Below are 23,896 nucleotides of genomic sequence, written 5' to 3'. Positions count from 1 at the left end.
GAGGAATCCTTAACACTAGTGACATCCACAAATTACATTTTCATCTACCTTTGTAACTCCACATCAAAGCTATATTTATATTTTACATATATAGAATATATAGTCTATTATCATGACTTCCATAATCTGGGCCATTTCCTCTATCCATCTTACACTATTCCTCCTCACTATTACACCTGTTCCAAATCAGCCAAGTGCTATTTTATACACCCTTAGGGCCTCAACTCCATGTCCCATAGATGCTGACTCTCCAACACCTACCTTGTCCCCTCAACTCCCATGGAGCTCAGTCCCACATGGAATTCAGTATTGAAAAATATATACTTGAGGGGCACCTGGCTGGCTCTGCCGGTAGAGACATGACTCTTTTTTTTTTTTTTTTTTTAATTATTTATTTATTTGACAGAGAGAGCAATCACAAGTAGGCAGAGAGGCAGTCAGAGAGAGAGGAGGAAATAGGCTCCCTGCTGAGCAGAGAGCCCAATGTGGGCCTCGATCCCAGGACCCTGGGATCATGACCTGAGCCGAAGGCAGAGGCTTTAACCCACTGAGCCACCCAGGCGCCCGAGACATGACTCTTGATCTCAAGGTTGTAAGTTTGAACCCCACATTAGGCATAGATATTACTTTAAAAAAATAAAAGGAATTATACATTTGAGGGCTAGAGGAAGTCTGTAACATATTTTTTAAACTATTACACATTTTAAAAGCAAGTAAAATACTTAATACATAAAAATGTTTGAATGAGTTCTTGGAAACCAGACAATCCAAACCCCTCAAAAAGGCAACAACGAAAAGAGAGGTAAATTATTTCTTATTGTTTGAAGAGGCTTTTTGGTTAAGAGTTTATAAGGGGGGGCACCTGGGTGGCTCAGAGGGTTAAAGCCTCTGCCTTCAGCCCAGGTCATGATCCCAGGGTCCTGGGATCGAGCCCCACATCAGACTCTCTGCTCAGCGGGGAGCCTGCTTCCTCCTCTCTCTCTGCCTGCCTCTCTGCCTACTTGTGATCTCTGTCAAATAAATAAATAAAATCTTAAAAAAAAAAAAAAGAGTTTATAAGGGAACAGAAATACAGAGATCGGTGCCTAGCTCTGGCCAGTACAGGCCGACCCAATTTACAGCCAATACCCTGCCCTGATCCACTTGTCAAAGATCACAGAAACCAAGTCACTGCTAAAACTTAACACCCTTTCCAGAGTGGTTTCCAAAAGGAAAGGGATGGAAAAAAGGGATCATGAATATTTCAGGAAAAAAAAAAAAAAAGCAGACGAACTGTTTTAGAGGTAACAGGAAGAACCTTTCAAAAGCAGGCAGGGCTTCTTCCTGATTCCAGGTATGAGAGCTAGCCTCTCTATATAGGCTCTCCCTGATCCACACACCTTAACTCAACTTTTCCCCTGAAACCTTGTTGCACTGACTGAAGGCCAAAATTTTAGAGAGATGGTCTATAACAGGAATATTCCTTTTTAAAAGTATTAATATTGGGGCACCTGGATGGTTCAGCTGGTTAAGTATCTGACTCTTGATTTCTGCTAAGGTCATGATCTCAGGGTTGTGAGATCAAGCCCGAGTCTGGCTCTGCACTCAGTGTGGAACCTGCATAATCTCTCTCCCTCTCCCCACTCTGCATTTCCTCTTAAAAAAAAAAAAGAAAGAAAGAAATTAACAACAATAAAAATATTAATACTGTACCTCTGAAAGGGTAAAGAGATGTGAGGAAAATAATCTAATTAAAGCCCACAGTCATCCTAACACTGATAAACAGTGGTAGCCTAGAAGTGACTGTGGCAATCCAGGAACACATGAGTAGAAACGAATTCGAACCATATGCTTTACAGCTTAACAGGGGAGCAGAAGCTTCAAATGAAGAAAGGAGGATGAAGCCTGTGGAGGGCTGCCAGGGCAGGAGGCTACCAGATGCCAGCACAGGCTGGTCGGTATAGAACACGGTTCCTCCCCTCTGTTTTACAGGACTCCACTATCACCATGAAAAGGTGAAAAACCTGTGGCTGTGAATTAAACACATTTCTTCAGTCTAGGCTGGGAACTTGCCCACCACTTATAATTCTAAATCTATACCATAAATGCCATCTGAGTTCCAAATAACTGAGATCAACTTTGGAACACAATCCAGTTCCGGGTTGAGGACTGAATGTACACAGTGCCTGCAAAACAGAAACTGCATCTGTGCTCTCAACCATTCAGCCTTAGAAAACCGCATGGTTCACAATCATCCTTTGCAGGTGATGCCCATTATTTGTTCCACATGACAATTTCAGCCCAGAGCATTCAAGGTATCTCTATGTGGTGTAAGAACAAAATGAAACTCTCAGGGTACTAAAGAATCAAAAACTTCTAAGTAGCAGTGTAAAGCAACCAACAGCTTGGATAAGAGAGCAAGTCCAAGGTTACTCTATTTCTAGAACAGACAACATGCATCTTACTGAATACCACCCCCAGGAGCTATGGCCAGCCCTCGCTGGCCGGGGCCCCTCTTTTGCTTGCCAAGAAAAACCAGGATGACAATGTTTAGCTAAAGACACTACTAACCACAAAACTAATTCACCGTCTAGCTTGTAAAGTGATGGGTCTTCCAATAAATTCTTCTGCTTAAGGGAGAGGACAGCTCAAGTTTACATGTGTTTCTCCGTCGCACTCACGCAGCATTTGAGTTTTTGCATTTGTAAGTCAGGCTCAATTCTTTAAGTTCCTAAGAATGAAAGGAATTACAATCTTTAACTAGAAAAGAATGCTTGACCATTGCAAAAAGGAATTTAATTATCTTTCATGTGAAGTAAGCAAACAAGGGTGATTAAACATTTGTCCTGAGGAGTAGGTAGGTGCTTGTGAACTCTGACAAGAACCCCTACAATATCAAGAGTGGAAAACACCCCCTCCAAAGGGAGCACTCTCCCCACACTTCCTTTCCCACATGTGTTTACAGCCTTTCACAAAACTGAAAAATTACATCTCTGTTCATGCAGCATGAAGACCTCAGCAGTTCTCAGAATATAGGGACACACATCTGACTCCACAATGGGGCAAAAAAGGCTCTTGCACCAAACAGCCCTGTGCCCAGATTCCCAGGCTGTTTTGGCTCCATGGAGCCAGAAAAACCACACTGTGAAGCTGTGATCAACTTCTGCTGATCCTAAAGGGTTTTCATTTTCACCATTTACAATCTGTATAGTTCCAGTACCCGCGTGTTGCTCTTATCAAAATTAGTGTCTCCATATGCATATGGCCTAATGGTCCAGATTATTCTGGCAAGACGCAATGCAAAGTCACTTTTGCAATATTAATTGGTCTTTGAAACTTTTGAGATAAATACCTACAACCACTGTTTACTAACGGTCAGATTATAAGACTGAGGAAATAAAAACGGATTTTTTTTTTACATTAAAACTAAGAAATCAAATCTACCAAAGGCTTATCCAAGAGATTCCACTTAAGTTCCCCAAAAATGCATCTTAAAAGACCTGAATATCTGGACAAATCTGATAGGGTAAATAAAATACATGCACATGCTAAAGATGTGAGAAAAGACACAAACATTGGTACAAACTACTGATAGCGATGATAAACTGAAGAGGCAAACTCTGTTGAGTAGGTCTGGCAAAAGACCGTGGTGTAAGGTTAAGAGGGAACTGGTGCATTCGGTCAAGGACTAAGAAGAGAAAGTACATCAGGTTCACACTGTTTAAAAAAAAAAAAAATGATAAGACACTATAATTCGACACAACCAACTCTAAAAATGAATTTCACAAGACACATGGAAGGAGGTGGAAGGCAGCTGGGGGAAGAGGGATGGAACAGTTAAGTTCCTGATATTGGGCAAGTCTCTCACGCTCCTATGACAATAGTACCTTCCACCTTAGGAGGAGGAATTGACCAACAAGGTACTTTCCACTCTGGCTGTGATTCAGAATCACCAGGGAGCACAAGCCCAGGCAGATGTATTTATAAAGGTCTACAGATGATCCTCATGGATAGCCAAGAATGAGGACCTCTGGGGGCACCTAGGTGGTGCCTGGGGCAGTTAAGTAGCTGACTTTGGCTTAGGTCACAACCCCAGGACCCTGGGATCAAGCCCCACATCACATGAGGCTTAGTGGTGAGCCTGCTTCTCCCTCTCCCTCTGCCTGCTGCTTCCCCCGCTTCTGCTCACTCACTGACAAATAACTACAATCTTTTTCTTTTTCAAAGATTTTATTTGTTAGAAAGAGAGAGAGCACAAGCAGGGGGAACAGCAGAGGCAAGGGGAACAGCAGAGGCAAGGGGAGAAGCAGGCTCCCCACTGATTAGGGAGCCCGATGCAGGACTCTATCCCAGGACCCTGGGATCATGACCTAAGCTGAAGAAAGACATTTAACCACCTGAGCCATCCAGACGTCCCACAAATGAAATCTTTAAAAAAAAAAAAAAAAAAAAAAAGGAAAAAAAGAATGGGGACCTCTGGACTTGAGAAATAATCTCCCAAACACCTTAAAATGATATATTCTTAGAAAGGCAGGAAGAGGGGCATCTGGGTGGCTCAGTGGGTTAAGCCTCTGCCTTCAGCTCGGGTCATGATCTCAGGGTCCTGGAATTGAGCCCTGCATTGGGCTCTCTGCTCAGCAGGGAGCCTGCTTACCCCCTCTCTCTCTGCCTACTTGTGATCTCTTTGTGTCAAATAAATAAAATCTTTTTAAAAATTAAAAAAAAAGGTAGTAAGATACTGGTGCTTTGTATGATCCATGTTCATAATTTTTTAAAAATTAATATAGGCAATTTCATGACCAAAGGGGGAGGATATGTATTGTAAAATTATTGCCTTCAGTCATACAAAATATACCCGCTGTATTCTACTTTCTCTCACTCTGACCTTTGCATTAATTTGACGTAATTTCTCTTTATTGTGGCAAACAGGAGGGTCTATTTTGTTACTAATGTGAAATTCATGTGACAGGCCCAATTTAACATCCCACGTAGCTACTGAGGCTCTTTCCCAAACAGAATGTTAGTTTATCACAACACTGCCATTAACATTATAACCAAATAAGAGTCTTAGGCACTGCAGCGCAATCTCCTTCCAAACCCTAAAAAGATATCAATCTTTCCCAGGAACTAAACATTTTTCCTTAAAATGACTGAATACAAAGGAGGCCTGAATAAGAGAACCTTGTCTAAATAGACATTTCTAATACAGACAGAGGCAAAAAGAAAACAAAACCTTGCCTCATCTTTAAAATTACCTTCCTGGGACGCCTGGGTGGCTCAGTTGGTTGGACGACTGCCTTCGGCTCAGGTCATGATCCTGGAGTCCCGGGATCGAGTCCCACATCGGGCTCCCAGCTCCACGTAAGTCTGCTTCTCTCTCTGACCTTCTCCTCGCTCATGCTCTCTCTCACTGTCTCTCTCTCAAATAAATAAATAAAATCTTAAAAAAAAAAAAATAAAGTGTACAATTTTAAAAAAATAATAATAAAATAAAATTACCTTTCTAACCTAAAATTAGACAGTCTTCCCCTCTTCAGTAATTCAAGTTTGATTCAAAGTCTAAAATTCCGAGGTGGGAGTGGGAATCCATACATTAATGGCTTAATTTCAGAAGTAAAATGTATTAGACTTACTCTCCCCAGCTCCATTCATTAACAGACATTAAGAGTGATAACAGAGGGGGCGCCTGGGTGGCTCAGTAGGTTAAGCCGCTGCCTTCGGCTCAGGTCATGATCTCAGGGTCCTGGGATCGAGTCCCACATCGGGCTCTCTGCTCAGCAGGGAGCCCACTTCCCTCTCTCTCTCTCTGCCTGCCTCTCCATCTACTTGTGATTTCTCTCTGTCAAATAAATAAATAAAATCTTAAAAAAAAAAAAAAAAAGAGTGATGACAGAGGGAATACAAATTTATTCATGGTCTACTTGCTAGTCCAGCAAGGAACCATTAGCATCCCTCACCACAGAAGAGAAAGCAGGCTCAGGGAGGTGGGATAACTGGGCAGTCACAGCTATTAAGAAGTGGAGCCAGGGGCGCCTGGTTGGCTGAGTGGGTTAAAGCCTCTGTCTTCTGCTCAGGTTGTGATCTCGGGGTCCTGGGATCGAGCTCCGCATCAGGCTCTCTGCGCGGCAGTGAGTCTGCTTCCCCCTCCCACTCTCTCTCTGCCTGCTTGTGATCTCTGTCTGTCCAGTAAATAAATAAATAATCTTTAAAAAAAAAAAAAAAAGCAGCAGCAGCAGAAATGTTCCCAAATGGCCAGTTGGTTTCTCCTAATTCTCAAGATACTAGCCAGGGAGCCTCAGTAGCTCAGTCAGTTGAGCATCCAATTCTTGATTTCAGCTCAGGTCATGATCTTGAAGTCGTGAGATCGAGCCCCACATCAGGATCCACACTCAGCATGTTGTCTGCTTGAGTTTCTCTCTCTCCCTCTCCCTCCTACCCCAGCGCACACACACACACACACTCTCTCGCTCGCTCGCTCTCTCTCTAAAATAAATACATCTTTTAAAAAAGAGAGATACTAAGTGGAGTATTTTCAATGATATTATTAAGAGTAAACATAGGAACACAAAACATTTTTTTTTCTCTTCTCTGAGAGAAGCAAGAGAGCATGAACAAAAGAATGCAAGGCAAGAAGGCTTGTGCCCTGAAAACCTAGTTTATACCCATCATCAGGTGTACACAGGGGTGGTTCCAGTACTGACTGACTCAGTACCATCAGGGCTGGCCTGCTGCCTTTGGTGTGGCTAAGTTATTCTAAACTAAAAATGTTCCTCGGCCATCTGTCCTACTAAGAAGGCTATGCACCAGTCATCACTTTTCATTAGGGGGAAAGACCCTGGATGAGAAGGTTCTGCCCTCGGGAAAATGTTTCAAATGCTTGGTTTTACATCTGAGCAATTTTTTGGCAAGAGGTGGATTTGGGTGCCAGAAAGACAGGGGGGAATACCCCTGTACTTTGTGTTACTTTACACAGGCAACAGAGATGTAATAATCAAAAGAGAAACCCACTGACCTCAAGATATTTCCAATTAACTTCAATAATCCTTCATTCAGCAAATAATCCAAAAGCACCTGAGACCACACTGTGAGCAAGGGAATCTTGGTATAACTTGTCAGGTACCTCTCTCTCATATTCTGGCTTCTATGGAAGGTGCTTTCAGACAGTAAACTCAAGTTCAGGTCCAGTTCCCTGCAGCAGACAGTAGTGATGAACGTCTGATGTGTGAAGACAGGGACAATGTCTGCCCACAGGGTTGAGGAAAGTTTCATGAAGGATCCCAAAGGACAACTGGGATTCAGAAGATTGGGGCGGAGTGGTTAAGTTCATCACAAGATGGTCTGAAGCCTGAGAAGTTTCAGGAAGCGGCCAACAGAGATGAAAACATAGGAAGGAGAATAGCAAGAGGGGAGGCAGGCCGAAATCAGAGACACCCTGATCCACACACAGCCACAGGAAGAAGCCTTGAAGTTTAACCACAGACAGGAGGTGGAAGGCCACCAGAGGATTTAAAGAGGGGAATGACATGTTCCTGATGAACCCTTTATGATACAGAACTAATTTAAATCATTTCCTAACACTTTCACATTTGGTTTTTAATTTATAGAACCAAAATACTGATGGGGATGTGACTTAAGGTCAAGTAAGTTAAAAAAAAAAAAAAAAGAAAAGAAAACAGATTTATTTGAGAGACAGCAAGAGAGCACAGAGGGAGAGATGGGGGTGGGGGTAGAGAAGCAGGTTCCCCACTGAGCAGGAGCCTGATGAGGGGCTCAATCCCAGGACCCTGAGATCAGGACCTGAGTCAAAGGCAAATACTTAACCAAATGAGCCACCCAGGGGCCCAAGGTTTAAGTAACTTCTAACTCCATTATCAACTGCCTCCATTGCGCATAAATTGGGACTTTACCAAAATTAAAAACTTCTGTGCTTCAAAGGGCACCCTCAAGAAAGCAAAACAGCACCTCACAGAATCAGAGAGAAATTCTGCAAATCAAACATCTGATAAGATATTATGTAACTGGAATATATAAATAACTCGTAATAAGAGGATAATCCAATTTAAAAATAAGAAAAGCATCTACATAAAGATTCCTCCAGAGAAAATATTCAATTGTCTGCTAATTACTTCAGAAGATGCAGGACATCATTTGCCATCAGGGAAATGCAAATCAAAATCACAATGATATACTGCTTCACACCCACTAGGATGGCTAGAGTCAAAAAGTAAGAGAGTAACATTGTTGACAAGGATGAGGAGAAACCGAAACCTTTATACAATGCTGGCGGAATTGTAAAATGATGCAGTTGCTTTGGAAAACAGTCTGGCAGTTCCTCTAACAGTTAAACACAGAGTAACCAATATGACCCAGCAAGTCCCAAGAGAAATGAAAACAAGTCCACATAGAAACTTGTACAGGAATGTTCATAGCAGCATTATGCATAACAGCCAAAAGGGGTAAAGACCCAAACAACCAACAACCAATGAATGGATAAACAAAATATGGCATATCCACACAGTGGAGTATTATTCGACCGTTAAAAATATATATATATAGTACTGGGGCACCTGGGTGGGTCAGTGGTTTGGGCCGCTGCCTTCAGCTCGGGTCGTGATCTCAGGGTCCGGGGATCGAGTCCCGCATCGGGCTCTCTGCTTCCCTCTCTCTCTCTGCTTGCCTCTCTGCCTACTTGTGATCTCTCTCTCTGTCAAATAAATAAATAAAATCTTCAAAATATATATATATATATACATATATATATATGTATATAGTACTGATACATGCTACAACATAAATGAACCTTGAAAACCCTTATACTTAATAAGAGACACAAAAGACCCCATACTGAATTATCCCATTTATATGAAATGTCCAAAATACGCAAATCCAGGGACAGAAAATAGATTAGTGGCCGCCTAGGGCAGGGGAGGGAGGAGAACAGCAGGGCTGGAGGACCACTAATAGGTATGGGTTTCTTTTTGGACTAATGAACATGCTCTAACACTACGGTGATGACTGCACAATTCTGTGACTATAATAAAAACCACTTTAGACAGGTGAACTGTATGGTATGTGAATTATAGCTCAAAAAGAAGTTACAAAACAAAAAAAGATTCCATTATGTATTACTGAAATACAAATAAGCTCTCAAAAAGGAATTATAAAGAACTTTGTTCACTCATTTTAAAGGATCCAAACTAGGGCAAAGAAAACCCAGAGAGATTCTATTACTTAAGATTCTAGGTACTAGGTCATACTGAAATATTCATGAGGATTTCCATGTTTTAATACAGAAAAGACATCTTAAGTTGAAAAAGACAGAGAAGTACGAAAAAGAGTTTTTATAACTCAGAAACAGAGTAACACAGGGAAGTCACCAAATGGAAAACAAACATGGATTTGTATCCTGCATAGAAAAGAGGCACCCAAATAAATTTATTACTGTTCCACCTCTGAGAAAGTCAAAGGCAAAACAGCCCAGTTAATAATATCTGTTTCTAGGGGCGCCTCAGTGGCTTAATCATTTGAAAGTCTGTGTTCGGCTCAGATCATGATCCGGGGATCCAGGGATTGAGCCCCAAGTCTGGTTTCCTGCTTCGTGGGGAGCCTGCTTTACCCTCTGCCTGCTGCTTCCCCTGCATGTGCGCTCTCTCCCTCTTTTTTCTCTCTGACAAATAAATACAATCTTAAAAAAAAAAAAAAAAGTTTCTAAAGCACCAGTTTGTGACAAATCAAAGTATTAAATAATTTGCCATTCCAGTTACATAACTGAGAGCTGATAATTCATCCTTTTGAACATTCCATTTCACACACCGGAGTGACTCTCTTCCTCATGGTTGGAGTAGGTCCCAAAAGTGACAGGTGTATTAAACATAAAATGTAAATCAAAAAATCCAAGGGTGTTTAAAAAGTACTATGTGCCACCCTGAACCTAATCCTGAACTATGTAAAGTAATAGACATAAATGCTAATTAGCACAATCTGCAAGCAAAGTAACAAGTGAACATGAAAAATTCAATACTGTGTGCAGTGTGATAGCTCACTGCTATGTGTCTATTAAAATTCAACAGGCTTCAATGTACCTTCCACAAATAATCAAAAATAAATATGGACAAAGCACATTCTGCATTTGTCAAAAAGGTGTGTACCCGACCTTTATACCAATCTTTGTTCAATCCTCAGTACACATGACTATCACCTACCACAAAACAGTGCATGTCATGGAGGCCTAACATTGAACAGAATTCCCAGTTTTATTTTACTTCCCCCCAAGTAGTTATGCAACCTCTCAGACCCAAGGGTTACTAACTAGACTTCACAACCAAACACTGTCTCTGAAGTGTATTTCCACTCAAAAAAATAAAAATAAAATATAAAAAATGACTTCCCTTAAGTTAGTTTTCTGAAATATACAAAATCAAGGCCAAAACAGATTTTTCCCATTTCTTCAGTTTTACAGGGAATGCAGAAAGTGAAGATATATAAACAGATATCTACTTGCCTTCACAAATGAACAGACGGTACAAAGCAACTGCTTATACTTAATCATGTTTTTGTCTATTCTACCAAGCCCTGGTGTTTGGAGAGAATTCTGCCAGATAAGGACAATGAAATGCATTATTATATAGAGTGACTAAGAGCCCTACAAGTACTGTTTTAGAATGTAATCCCAGGCAGAATGGTTGCGATAAAAGGGCCTAATATTTTGTAATAACTATTACCAAAAGTAAAGACATTGGCCATTCAGTACCAGTTTAAAAACACTAACATCCAATTCTGTTTAAATGTCTTATAGGAAAGAAAGGCCTTTGTATCTTCCTATCCTGGGGGAGATGAACAACTTGCAATTTGCTTCTCACCCAGAATTCCACGTTAGCAACATGTAGAGCAAGTACTTCAGACGCCACAAAACAAGGGCAGCCTACATTAAGGCCAAATATAGGATGTGAGTCTAAACCACGATGCAGTAAAGCCTACGTTTCCTTTTCCAGCGATCAAAACCCTTTGAACACTCCCAAAAAAGGACGGCAGGGCCAGCGCCTCCCTCCAAGAGGAAGCCCCTTTCTTCTCGGCTCTCCCCAGCAGCCTGCCACTTCCCCCAACACATTCAAATCATTTGAGAGACCGAGAGCGGGTGTGTGCGCGCCGGTGTGGACGGGCGGGAGAGCTGGGTTCCTGCATTTCCACCCTCTACATCTGACCTCATCCCCAGTCATTTAGGCGCAACGGAGCCCCACCTGCACCTCGCTCCTTTTGACTGCGTCCCTCTCCAGCTGCTCCGCTATTAGGGGAGCACATCTCTGAATGACCCGGTTCACTCCGACGCTCCAGTCCCCCGACCCTGCAGCGTTCCGGCTCCGCTCTTCCTCTCCCAACAACCGCCCCCCGCCCCGACGCCAGCCCTGGCCCTCCCAGCCCGCCACTCCCCACCGCTCGGCTCCTCGCTCGCCCAAGCCGCCCCTGACCACATTACTCCAGTTCTAGCCGAGCCCTGCCCTTCCCGACCCCAGAGCTAGATCTTTAGGACCCGGAGCCGGCCTCGCACCCACAGCCAGCCACCCTCAGGCTAGACCGCCGCCCTCGCCCCTCCCACGCAGGGCCCCAGCTCGCCCTGGCCCCACGTGAGCCCGTCCCCTGGCCCCCCACCCACTCGCTCCCTGGGGCGACTCAAACCCCGCCCCCAGGCCCGGCGCCCCCCGACTCGGCGCCCTAACCCCGAACAGCCCCTCCCCACCCCAGACCCCACCCAGCCAGGCGGGTCCCCAATCCCTAAAACCCTTCCTCAGACAGCTCCTCCCCACCCGACCCGGGGTTGTTCACCCCGGCGGGAGGCGTCTGGACCTCCGAAAGCCGCCCCTGGGCAGCCTCCTCCCCACAGGGATCCCGGTTCACCCTCCCAAGGCCAAGCGGTTCCGTCCCGAACCTCCGGCAGCAGCCCCTGCTCCAACCCGCCGCACACCGGCCGTGGAGGGGGAGGCGGCCCAAGGGTCTGCGCCCCGCGCGCCCACTAGAGCCCACTCCCCTCCACTGGGCCCTGCTCCACGCCCTGCCGGGTCCTGTCAGCCGGCGCCGGCACATGCGGAGAGGACCGGTCGGCCCGCCAGCTCGCTCCCGAGCGGCCCCGCAAGGCGCGCGCTGCTCACCAGGGCCGAGATGCCTGAGGCGCCGCCGCCGCCGCCGCCGAAGTCCCCGCTGCAAAGCCGGGCGAAGCCTCTAACCGCTGCCGCCTCCCGCCTGGCACTGAGCGCCGCGCGGGGGAGGGGCGCGGGCAGCCGCCGCCGCCACAGCCGCCGCACGCAGACCCCGCCCCCGCCCCGCGCCGCGCCCAACCAAAAGGCCCTAGGGCTCGGTCCGTCACGCCCACTTCCGGGAGGGAAAGCCTACTTCCCACCCCTGGTTCCACGCCCCACTCTCGTTAGCGCCCCCTGTGGTCGCGCCGAGGAATGCCGGTGGGCTGCGGAGGAAGGCGGTACCCAAGCACACGCACCGCCTACTAGTCAACAAGCCAGAGGGCCACGCCCATGGGCGCTCCCTAGCCACGCCCTCTGCTCCTCAGCACCGGGAGCTCCGCCCACTGGCCCGCCTTGGCTCTGTAGGGCCACATCCCCCGGATCCTCAAAGATTCTTCCAGACCCCCTCAAAACTGGAACATCAGTTCCCCTGAGCCCGCCCACTGCCCCATCCAAACCTTAGTAGGCCTCCTGGCTCTCTAAACCTGCCTCCCCTCCCACTGCGTCCGAACTGGCCCAAGGGCGCCACAAAACCCCGCCCCGCTGCTAGAAGCCCCACCCACGGACCCAACCCCATTCTCGGCATCACAAGCCCCGCCCACTGCCTATCTAAGCCTTGACTCTCCAAGCCCCGCCCCGAATTCTCCAACTCCCGCCTTTGCGAGCCAAAGTTCCGCCCCCGTTCCCATCACACCCTCCCACCACCACCTCTGGGGACTGCTAGCGTTCCACCCGTCCCTTCACTTTCTATTGTCGCATTCCTAGCACAGGGTGGCTGTCCCTGGGCTGGGCCACACCACTCCCCAAGGAGGTCCAGTCTTGACCCTATTTCGCAGGTGAGGAACAGGTTCTTCCCTTCTTTTGCCGGCCAAAGTCCCTCACCCGTTTGCTCAGTAACTGGGCCGCCCAGGCCAAAGTGCAGCTGATTCAAGTCCCAAACTTTGCTGCTATCAGACTGTGTCCTGGGTCAGTTCCCTTCACCTCTTCAGTCCAGAATTTCCTGATCTTTAGAGAAAACTTGTCCTATTATTCGCCAGAGCCCCTTTCAGAAATAACCAGGTTCGGAACTACCGAAATTTGGAACTGAATGAACAAAGCAGGCCTGCCGAGGGATGGCTGCTTCCTAAAGCAAGCATCTTCGCATTTTTCATCCTAAGCATTAGCCTCAGAAATATGTGTTAGGTAAATTATGGTCCACCTAAACCAAAAGAAGTATAACAGCAACTTACTGATCCTCTCTAGGCCTCAGTTTCTTCATCAGTAACATAGGGATTGTGGCGGCCACTTCTGGAAGGATTCCATTAGCTAAGTAATGCACTTAGGAGGCTGACTAACTTGTAATGAGCCCTCAGCAAATGATGCTACCACTGCCCGGCCTCGGCCAAGTTGGGGGGGGGGGCGAGTTTCCTTTTGCCTTCAAGCAGCCACTCACAGGAGCACCCCTTCCACAGCAAGACATAGCTGCTCACGTCATTTAAATGAGATGAAGTTGGGGAAGCACCCAGGCATTTGGCCATGCACAGAAACCATTGGCTGTTATCATGATTCCTATTTTTAGTGAAACAAGGGCATTGTTAGCAGCAGAGCTCTGAGTGGTTTGGGGGGAAATGAAGGTTGATGCAAGTGCTTTGCGAAGGAGCCGGGAACCAAACTAACTTACTCTTTGGGAACAGATCATTGCTTACATTGAACATCACTTACATTTGTCAGGCACTATATGAGTGCTTTGAACACAAAATCTCCTGAAGTTCCTCCAACAATCCAATGGCTACAAAAACAATTCTTTTTTTCTTAAGAACTCATTTATTAATTTGAGCAGACTCCCCACTAAGCATGTAGATGACGATTCGGGGCTCGATCCCTGGGACCCCCAAATCAGGACCTGAGGCAAAGGCAGATGCCTAACCGAGCCACCAAGGTGTCCCTGCAGAAATGATTCTTAATTCCCATCTATAAAGATGAAGAAAATAAGAAATTAATTGCTCAAGGTCACACAACTTGAGCCAGGCAGAGCTAAAGATAAAAGCCATATCCCTCTAATGGCAGAACTCTGGACCCTCTGTGGTTTAGTCCATTAAACTGCCTCTATGGCAACAAGAAAGAATAGAAAAAACAGTGACTTTGGATCCTGGTGGCCTTGGCCTTAGCTTCAAGCTCCTCTACGTACCCACCTTGTGACCTTGGGCAAGTCATTTTCCCCTCTCTGGCCTTACTCTCTTTATCTATATGGTGGGGTTCATCCAAATGCTTACTTCGGGGTGGGGTTTTAAAGATCAAAGATCTAGATTCAGTGAATTAAGGCACAGCAAAGCGTCCTGCACAGTGCCTGTCACACGCAGCTGTTTAAAACTTGTTGATTCACTTAGCCCAGTTTTCTCAATGATGAAATCAGAAGAAAAATTTTCCATGACACCAATTTCCCCCAGATGACAGTACCAGAGAGGACTGGACTACACTGAGAAAGAAAGTTCCCGAGGCCTTTGCCTTCCGGGTGCCTGTTTCAATTCCTAGTTTTATCCCTGGGTTGGGAGTGGTGATTCTTACACAAGAAACAAGGCCATCTCACCACCCCACCCCACACCTGCCCTGGATGTGGTCAGCTGAGAGCTGCTACTCCCAGAAAGAGCAGGAAGATTGTGCAACCCTTTGCCCGGAGAAAACCCAGCATCTCACTGTTCTTAAATTCACAGCAAAGTCACTGTGAGTCTGAAGGTAATCTTGGCTCTGCCTGAGCTGGCCCTTAAATGAAGGGACTCCAGTCCAAGGTGAGATGCTGGGTTTTAGAGTCTTTTGCAGTAGTTACTGAAATGACCTAAGACATGTGCTAGATGAAGGGGAATTGAATGATCAGCAAAAATAAGAGTGATTCCAAATGCTACACACCACAGGTGCGCCCGCTCATGTATGCAGAATAAAGGATTAGGAAGCCTGCATTTGGAGCTCCTCAGCACTTCATGTTTCTGGTTTCTCTTTGTACCAAATGGGGACATTAGTCTTGGGTTGCCCAGGCAACCTGGAAGCTGAGTGAATTAGCCCAGTGGAAGCATTAACAAATAATAATATTAAATACATGAGAGACTAGAAACCTCTAGAGTAATCTCAGCAGGCAAGACCCCTAATTGAGTGACAGAAGAGGGCAAAGCTCAGAGAATATTAAAATTCATGCTACATCAATAAATCTCCATTCTCGGGATGCCTGGGTGGCTCAGTTGGTTGGACGACTGCCTTCGGCTCAGGTCATGATCCCGGAGTCCCAGGATCGAATCCCACATCAGGTTCCCAGCTCCATGGGGAGTCTGCTTCTCCCTCTGACCTTCTCCTCGCTCATGCTCTCTCTCACTGTCTCTCTCTCTCAAATAAATAAATAAAATCTTTAAAAAAGAAAAAAAGAAAAAAAAATAAATCTCCATTCTCCCTGCTTTGAGTATCTTTCTGCAGATTAGGAGCTGGAAATGAGTGTCTACAGATGGATTGCCTTTTTTATTTTATTTTATTTTTTAAGATTTTAGAAAAGATTTTATTTATTTGACAGAGAGAGCAAGCACAGCAAGGGGAGCAGTAGGCAGAGGGAGAGAGAGAAGCATGCTCCCCACTGAGCAAGGAGCCCAGCTTGGGGCTCGATCCTAGGACACCGGGACCATAACCAGAGCTAAAGGCAGACGTGCAGCGAACTGAGCCACCCAGGTGCCCCTGGATTGCCTTTTTTTAAATTAATTTTTTATTTTGAAATAACTGTAGATTCACATGCAAGCGTAAGAAATAATACAAAGAGATCCTATGTACCCTTTACCCAGTTCCCCCCAGTGGTAACGTCTTATAAAATGATAGTACAGTATAACCCGGACGTCTACACTGATACAGTCAAGAGACAGAACATCACCAAAATCACAAAATCACAGCCCTGTTTCATGGCCACACCCACGTTTCATGGCCACACCCACTTCCTGCCTAACCGCCTCCTCCTTAACTCCTGGCAAGCAACCACTCCTCTGTTCCCAATTTCTCTAATTCCATCATTTCAAGAATGACAAATGAAATGATATAGTATGCAATCTTTGGGACTGTTGTTGTTGTTATCAATCAGTATAAATTCCTGGGGATGTACCTAGGTTGTTACACATATGAGTACTTTGTTCGTTATTCCTTCCCAGTGGTATTCCATGGTATGGCTATTTCCCCGTTTAACTGTTTGTTACGTGAAGGATACCTGGGTTGTTTCCAGTTTGGAGCAGATTCTTACCCCAAAAGCTGCTATAAACACTATAGACACTTGTTCAGGTTTTTGTGTAAACATAAATTTTTATTTCTCTATGAAAAAAAATATTTGCCACATAGTACCATGGTTGGGTCGTATGATAATTGTATGTTTAGTATTTTAAGAAACTTTCAGACTATTCCCCAGAGTGGCTGAACAGTTTTATACCCCTATCAAACAGAAATCCAGGGGTGCCTGGATGGCTCAGTGGGTTAAAGCCTCTGCCTTTGGCTCAGGTCATAATCCCAGTGTCCTGGGATCAAGCCCCACATCAGGCTCTCTGCTCAGCAGGGAGCCTGCTTCCCTCTCTGTCTCTCTTTCTCTCTGCCTACTTGTGATATCTGTCAAGTAAATAAATAAAATCTTAAAAAAAAAAAAAACAACAGAAATCCATACACGATCCAGTTTCTCTCATCTTCACCAGCATTTGGTGTTGTCATTATTATTTATTTTAGCCATTCTTATGGATATATAGTGGTATCTCATTGTGGTTTTAATTTGCATTTCTCCGGTGGGTAACAATGTTGAAATCTTTCATTTATTAAAAAAAAAAAAAAAAAGAGGGGTCCCTGGGTGACTCAGTCATTAAGCATCTGCCTTCAGCTTGGGTCCTGACCTCAGCGTCCTGGGATTGAGCCCCACATTGGGCTCTCGGCTCAGTGGGGAGCCTGCTTCTCCTTCTCCCACTTCCCCTGTTTGTGTTCCCTCCCTCGCTGTGTCTCTCTCTGTCAAATAAATAAATAATCTCTTAAAAACACACACACACACACACACACACACACAAGAGATTTTATTTTATTTATTTTGAGAGAAAGAGAAAGAGCAAGCAAAGAGGATGGGGGGCAAGTAGCAGAGGAGGGAAACAGACTCCTTGCTGAGCACGGAGCCAGATGTGGGGTTTGATCTCACGACTCTGAGATCATGACCTGAGCCAAAACTGAGTTGGATGCTTAGCTGACTGAGCCACCCAGGCACCCCTGAAATCTTTTCATATGCTTAGTTACCATCCATTTCTCTCTTCTTCTCTTTTGCCCATTTTTTTTACTGAGACTTTTGTGTTTTGACTGTTAAGTTTGAGAGTTCTTTTTATGTTCTACATACTAATCCTCTTTTGAATATGTGGTTTCCAAAATTTTTTCCCAGTAGGTAGTATTTTTTTCATCCCCTTAATATAGTCTTTTGTGGAGAAAATATTTTTAATTTTGTTATTCAGTTTGTTGATTTTCCTTTTTTGGATCATATTTTTGGTATTAAATCTAAGAATTCCATGTTCCATGTCAAATTATTCTTTTTTTAAGTTTATTTAGTTATTTTTAGTAATCCTTATACCTAATGCAGGGCTCAAACTCACCACCCAGAGATCAAGAGTCACATGCCCTTCTCACTGAGCCAGCCAAGTATAATTTTGTTGAATAAAAATTTTTTTTAAGATTTTATTTATTTATTTGACAGAGAGAGTGAGAGACCACAAGCAGGGGGAGCAGCAGAGGGAAAGGGAGAAGCAGGCTCCCCACCGAGGAGGGAGCCCAATGTGGGACTTAATCCTAGAACCCCAGGATCATGACCTGAGCCACAGGCAGATGCCTAACTGACTGAGTCACTCAGATGCCCCCCGCTTTATTCTTTTTAAGAAATGTTTTAGTTATTCTAATTTCACTGCCTTTCCATATAGATTTTAGAATAATCTTGTTTACATCTGCACAAAAAATCTGAGATTTTATAGGAATTGTTAAACCCATATATCAGTTTGGGAAGAAGTGACAGCAGCTTTACTATACTATTTTTCAATCCATAATATCATATGATTTCTTTTATTGTGTTGTGTGATTTTAGTTCATAAACCCTGTACATGTTTTGTGAGATTTACACCTAAGTTATTTTTTATGATTATAAATAGCATTGTATTTTTAAATTTCAGTGTCTATGAGTTCCTTAGTAGGGTATTGAAATACAACTCTTTTTTTTTTTTTTTTTTGGTATGTTTAACTTGTATCCTGCAATTTTGTTGAACTCACTTATTAGTTCCAGGAAGTGTTTTGTAGATTCCTTGGGATTTTCTATGCAGACCATCATGTCATCTATGAAGAGGGATAGTTTTATTTTTTCTTCTCTGATCTTTATGCCTTTATTCCCCTTTCTTGCCTTATTGCACTGGCTAGAACTTCTAGTACTATGTTGACTAAATAGTAAGAGCAAACATCCTTGCCTTATTCCTGACTTCAGGGCAGAAGCCTTTAGTCTTCCTTCATGAACTGTGATATTAGCTATAGATTTTCTTTGTACAGACTCTTCATCAAGTTGTGAAAGTTTAGTTTAGTATTTTAATAATAAATGTTTATTTTCGATAATAATAAAGTTCCCCCTTTATTCTTACTTTTTGAAAGAGTTCTTATGATGAATAGGTTTGAATATTGCCAAATGTTTTCTTTACATCAAATGATATGATGATATGATTTTTCTGTTCTAGCCTATTACCATGGCAGGTTACACTGACTGATTTTTGAATACTGACCTGGCCTTGTATCCCTGTAATAAATTCCACTTGGTCATGGTGCTTAATTATTTTTACATGTCGCTGAATTCTATTTGCTAATGTGTTTTTAAGCCTGTTTGTTTTTAAACTAATGAGGGATATTGATCTATAGTTTCCCTTTTTTGTACTCTTTGCCTGGTTTTGATAAGGCAGAGTAACACTGCCTTAATAAAATGAGGTGGGGTGTGTTTATCTTCTCTTCTATTTTCTGGAAGAGATTGTGTAGATTGCTGTTAATTCTTTAAATGTTGGGTAGGCTTTTCCAGTGAAACCATATGGATCTAGACTTTTTTTTTTTTTTTTGAGGGGGAGCAGTTAAATTACAAATTCAATTTCCTTAATAGTTTTTTTGCTATTCAAATTATCTGTTCCATATTGGGTAACCTATGGTAGTTTGTGTTTTTTTAAGGTATTGGCCCACTGCACTTAAATTGCTAAATTTATGTGCATAGAGTTGTTTGTAGAGCATTCTTATTATCTTTTGATGCCTAGAGGGTCTGTAGTAATAGCTCCTATTTCATTCCTGATATTGGTAAGTCATGTCTTCTTTTTTTCTTGTTTTCTTAGTTAGTCTTAGAGATTTGTCAATTTTACTGATCCTTCCAAGGAACTGCTCTTCATTTCATTGATTTTCTTATTGTTTTTTATTTTCCATCTCATTGATTGGTGCTCTTTATTATTTCCTTCCTTCTGCTCACTTTGGGTTTATTTTGCTCCTCTTGTTCTAGGTTTTTGAAGTAGGAGCTTAGATTATTGATATAAGACTTTATCTACTATATGTATTTAGTACTTCATTTGTGATATATGCATTTAGTACTACAGGATTCCTTCTCAGTACTGCTTTAGCTGTGTGCTGCACATTTTGATGTTGTATCGTCATTTTCATTCAGTTCAATGTATTTTTAAATTGCCCTGAAGCCTTCCTCTTTGACTCATGAATTATTTATAAGTGTGTTATTTTGTTTTGAAGTGTTTGGAGATTATCCTGTTATCTTTCTGGTACTACTTCTAATTTGGTTGCATCGTGATCAGAGGACACACTGTACAGTTTATTTAATTCTTTTTAAATTTGTTGAAGCTTCTTTTCTTAGAATTTTTTCAATCTTAATTAAGTAGGCTTCACACCCAACATGGGGCTTGAACTCACGACCCTGACATCAAGAGTCACATGCTTTTACCCAATGAGCCAGCCAAGTGCCCCAAAGATTTGTTTTGTTTTTGCATTTTTATAAAACCTAATGGGAAAAAAAAAACTAGTATTTCAAACTGTACAGTAAGCAGATGTACATAGTTATCAAAAATGCACACACTCCACTTGGCATCTCCTGAGTTTCTTTTTAATGGTACAGGATCTAGTCTGTGTTGGTATGTGTTCTGTGGGTACATGAAAAGAATGTGTGTCCTGTTGTGCTTCAACAGAGTGTTCTACAAATGCCAATCAGAGCCTGTCAGTTGATAATGTCCTTGCTGATTTTTTTGTTAAGTTGTTCTTTTAATTGTTGAGAGAGGCGTGTTGAAATCTTAAACTATAAGGATGGATTTGTCTATTTCTCCTTTCAATTCTATCAGTTTTTGCTTCACATGTCCTGCAGTCCTGTTGTTTGGTGTATGTATACTCATTTAAGATTGTTAGGTCTTCTTGGGGGATTGCCCTTTTATCATTATAGAGTGTCCCTCTCAGCCTGGTAGTTTTCTTTGCTCTGAAATATACTTTATCTGATATTAACATGGTCACCCTGAATTCCTTTGATTACTGTTTCCATAGTATATCTTTTTTCCTTCCTTTTACTTTCAACCTGCCTATACTGATATATTTGAAGTGAGTTTCTTATAGGTTGCATATTGTTGGTTCATATTTTTTTATCCAATCTCCATCTCTTAATTAGTGTATTTAGGCCATTTACATTTAAGGCAATGATACATTACAGCTTAATCTGACATTTTGTTTTGTGATTGTTCTACTTTATATTTGTCTTATTTTCTTTTTTCTGCTTTCTTGTGGGTTACTTTAACTTTTTAAAAAAATTCCATTTTGATCTATCCCTAGTATTTTTTAGTTTATTTCTGTGTGAGGCTTTTTTTTCGAGGTTGTTCTAAGTATTACATGATAGATAGGATGAGCCTGTATCTATGTATCTATCTCTATATATCTATAGATGTGTTCACCATCTACCAGTGTCATTTTACCAGTACAAGTAAAGTATAGCAAATGTATTTCCCTTTATGTCAGCTCTGTTTGTTACACGACTGTCTTAAAGATTTTCTCTACATACATTGAGGACTATATCAGATAGTGGCAAAACTCCTGCCTCTCTATTATGACTCCTCTGAGGCCACCCTAGTGGAGAGAGACATGCACATCATCTCATTAGGTCGGGGTAGAAATCTAGACTCCTCCTGGGGTCTCCACCGATGCCAATGGGGGGATGGCCTCATGACCACCCAGCGGGGATGAACATCCCCACTCCCTACTCAGCTTCCTCTGACACCACCTCATGACGTGGGAGCATCCATGAGAAAATGGTTTGCACACTTGGCACAGGGCCCAGCCTATACTAGGACTGAGTCCATGCAAGATCCCCAGGATGGACTGAGCTAATGGTAGAAGCCTTGGTGTAATGACCGGCCTTGCTACAGGTCCTCCTGACCCTGGGATCTTAGGTGAATCACATCACTTCCTGGGGCCTCAGTTTCATTATCTTTTCACTGGGCAAGAAAATGTGATGCTAACCTGAAATTATGTTTGTGAGAGCACCTGCCCCAGATACTGAATACAAATAAATACTCTAAAGGAATTGGTACTTATTAAGCATGTACTTACTTCTCACCAGGCCCAGTGTTACCAACTTGCCAGGCTCTTGCTCCAGGACTATTCATCCTAAGCAGATGTAAGTTAATATGGTTTTTCTTATCTCCATTTTACAGGGGAAACTGAGGTTTGTTGCATAATCAGAGCTAACTGATACAAACTCAAAAGACCTCTCAGTAGGCTATTCTACTTAAGCTCAGTAACTCCATTCTCAGAAATTTATCCTAAGGCCATAATCATGGTTGGATGCAATGATCCCATTATTTACTATTGTCATACTCTATAATAAAGTCACCACAAACACTTCATTACTGAATATTGAATCCTTGCTCCTAGGGGACATACAGGGCTAGGTTCCTGCAGGCCACAGTCATGGCATTTCATCAACCAATCAATATATAACCTAGTTTTGGGACACCTGGGTGGCTTAGTCAGTTAAGTGGCTGCCTTCCACTCAGGTTGTGATCCCAGGGGCCTGGGATCAAGTCCTACATTGGGCCCCTTTCTCAGCAGGGAGCCAGCTTCACCCTCTGCCTCTGCCTGCCACTCTGCCTGCTTGTGTTCTCTCTCTCTGACAAATAAATAAATAAATTTTTTAAAAACACAATATATAAAAAAACTTATATATAATTGTATTATATAAAAATATTATATATAATATAATACTTATATAATTAAAATAAAATATGTATCATTATAATTTATTGACCTTTTAAATTTATTATTATGTTTTTATAGTAAATATACTAATATATTATATTAAATATTGAATAATAGATTTTTTTAAAAGATTTTATTTATTTATTTGACAGACAGAGATCACAAGTAGGCAGAGAGGCAGGCAGAGAGAGAGGGGGAAGCAGGCTCCCTGCTGCGCAGAGAGCCCGATGGAGGGCTCGATCCCAGGACCCCAGGACCATGACCTGAGCCGAAGGCAGAGGCTTTAACCCACTGAGCCACCCAGATGCCCCTGAATAATAAATTTTTAATTAAATTTAATAAAATCAAATATATCAAACAATATAATTTTTCATATTATTATATTATATATAATTATATATTATATATTCTATGTTATATATTTATATATTATGTTATATATTTATATATTTTAAATATATATAAATATGATACAATTTATAATTAATGACTTATTAATGTATTATTAAATTCATTAAAATATATAATAAAATATAATATATATAATAGTATATTTTATATATATATATAACCTTGTTTTTTTTATTTATTTTTTTTTAATTTTTTTTTTTAAGATTTTATTTATTTATTTGACAGACAGAGATTACAAGTAAGCAGAGAGGCAGGCAGAGAGAGAGGAGGAAGCAGGCTCCCTGCTGAGCAGAAAGCCTGATATGGGGCTCGATCCCAGGACGCCGGGATCATGACCTGAGCTGAAGGCAGAGGCCTTAACCCACTGAGCCACCCAGGCGCCCCTATATAACCTTGTTTTATGTATGTTTCTGTTTGAAGGCACCTTATTTAATATATACATTGTTCATTAATATATATTTATATAGTTGATTCACTAACATTGAACTCACAGCCAATAGCCCTGTAACTCATGTCTGAACAAAGCTTATCTAACGCAAACATTTTCTCCCTAAGGCACACTGCAGCCTCCTTGCCACGTAGGAATCCTAGACTACACTTGAGCCCTTCACTTGGGGGCCATATTAAATAGCAGATCATGCCCTAAATGCACACCCATGCCAAAAATGCACACAAATACTAAGTATACAGTGAAAGGACACATGCTAACATAAGAGAGCTAAAATAAGAGGGCCGAACATTGTTGCCTTGCTGGACCTCAGCCAGTGTCAGGCATGCTGGATGACTAACATTTCTTCCACTCTGCACATGCACGTGCCCATGAATGACTCCAACAGCACTCCAGGTGTGGCTTTTGGGGCTGCAAAGAAATTTTTGAGAAGTAGTCGAATTTGCAAATATGGAGTCCGCCAATAATGAGGATTGAGCATATATGGGTCAGGACATTCATTGTTCTTTGCTCAGGAAACAACCCTTGATGGAAACCAGAGGATAGGTAAATACATTCCAGTGCAGTAATG

General features: G+C 42.6%; 1 protein-coding gene across 2 annotated transcripts in view; it reads right to left on the bottom strand.

The window, feature by feature from the left end:
• Window positions 1–12,319, bottom strand: part of CORO1C (coronin 1C) — a 75,515-nt gene extending 63,196 nt beyond the window's left edge. Inside the window, exons 1-2 of one of the 2 annotated variants that reach the window (XM_082700027.1) lie at window positions 6,992–7,168; window positions 5,235–5,419 (exon numbers count right to left, since the gene is read on the bottom strand). The gene's annotated coding sequence lies outside the window, so the exon portion shown is untranslated. Of the gene's footprint in view, window positions 1–5,234; window positions 5,420–6,991; window positions 7,169–12,122 lie in introns of those variants that run through there. The other variant, XM_082700026.1, reaches the window with a different exon arrangement.
• Between the last annotated feature and the right edge of the window lie 11,577 nt (window positions 12,320–23,896).

Source organism: Mustela nivalis (assembly GCF_964662115.1).
Source record: "Mustela nivalis genome assembly, chromosome: 14".
Taxonomy (NCBI): Eukaryota; Metazoa; Chordata; class Mammalia; order Carnivora; family Mustelidae; genus Mustela; species Mustela nivalis.
The sequence above is the reverse complement of the archived record's forward strand: the minus strand, read 5'-3'. Positions and strand labels throughout refer to the sequence as shown.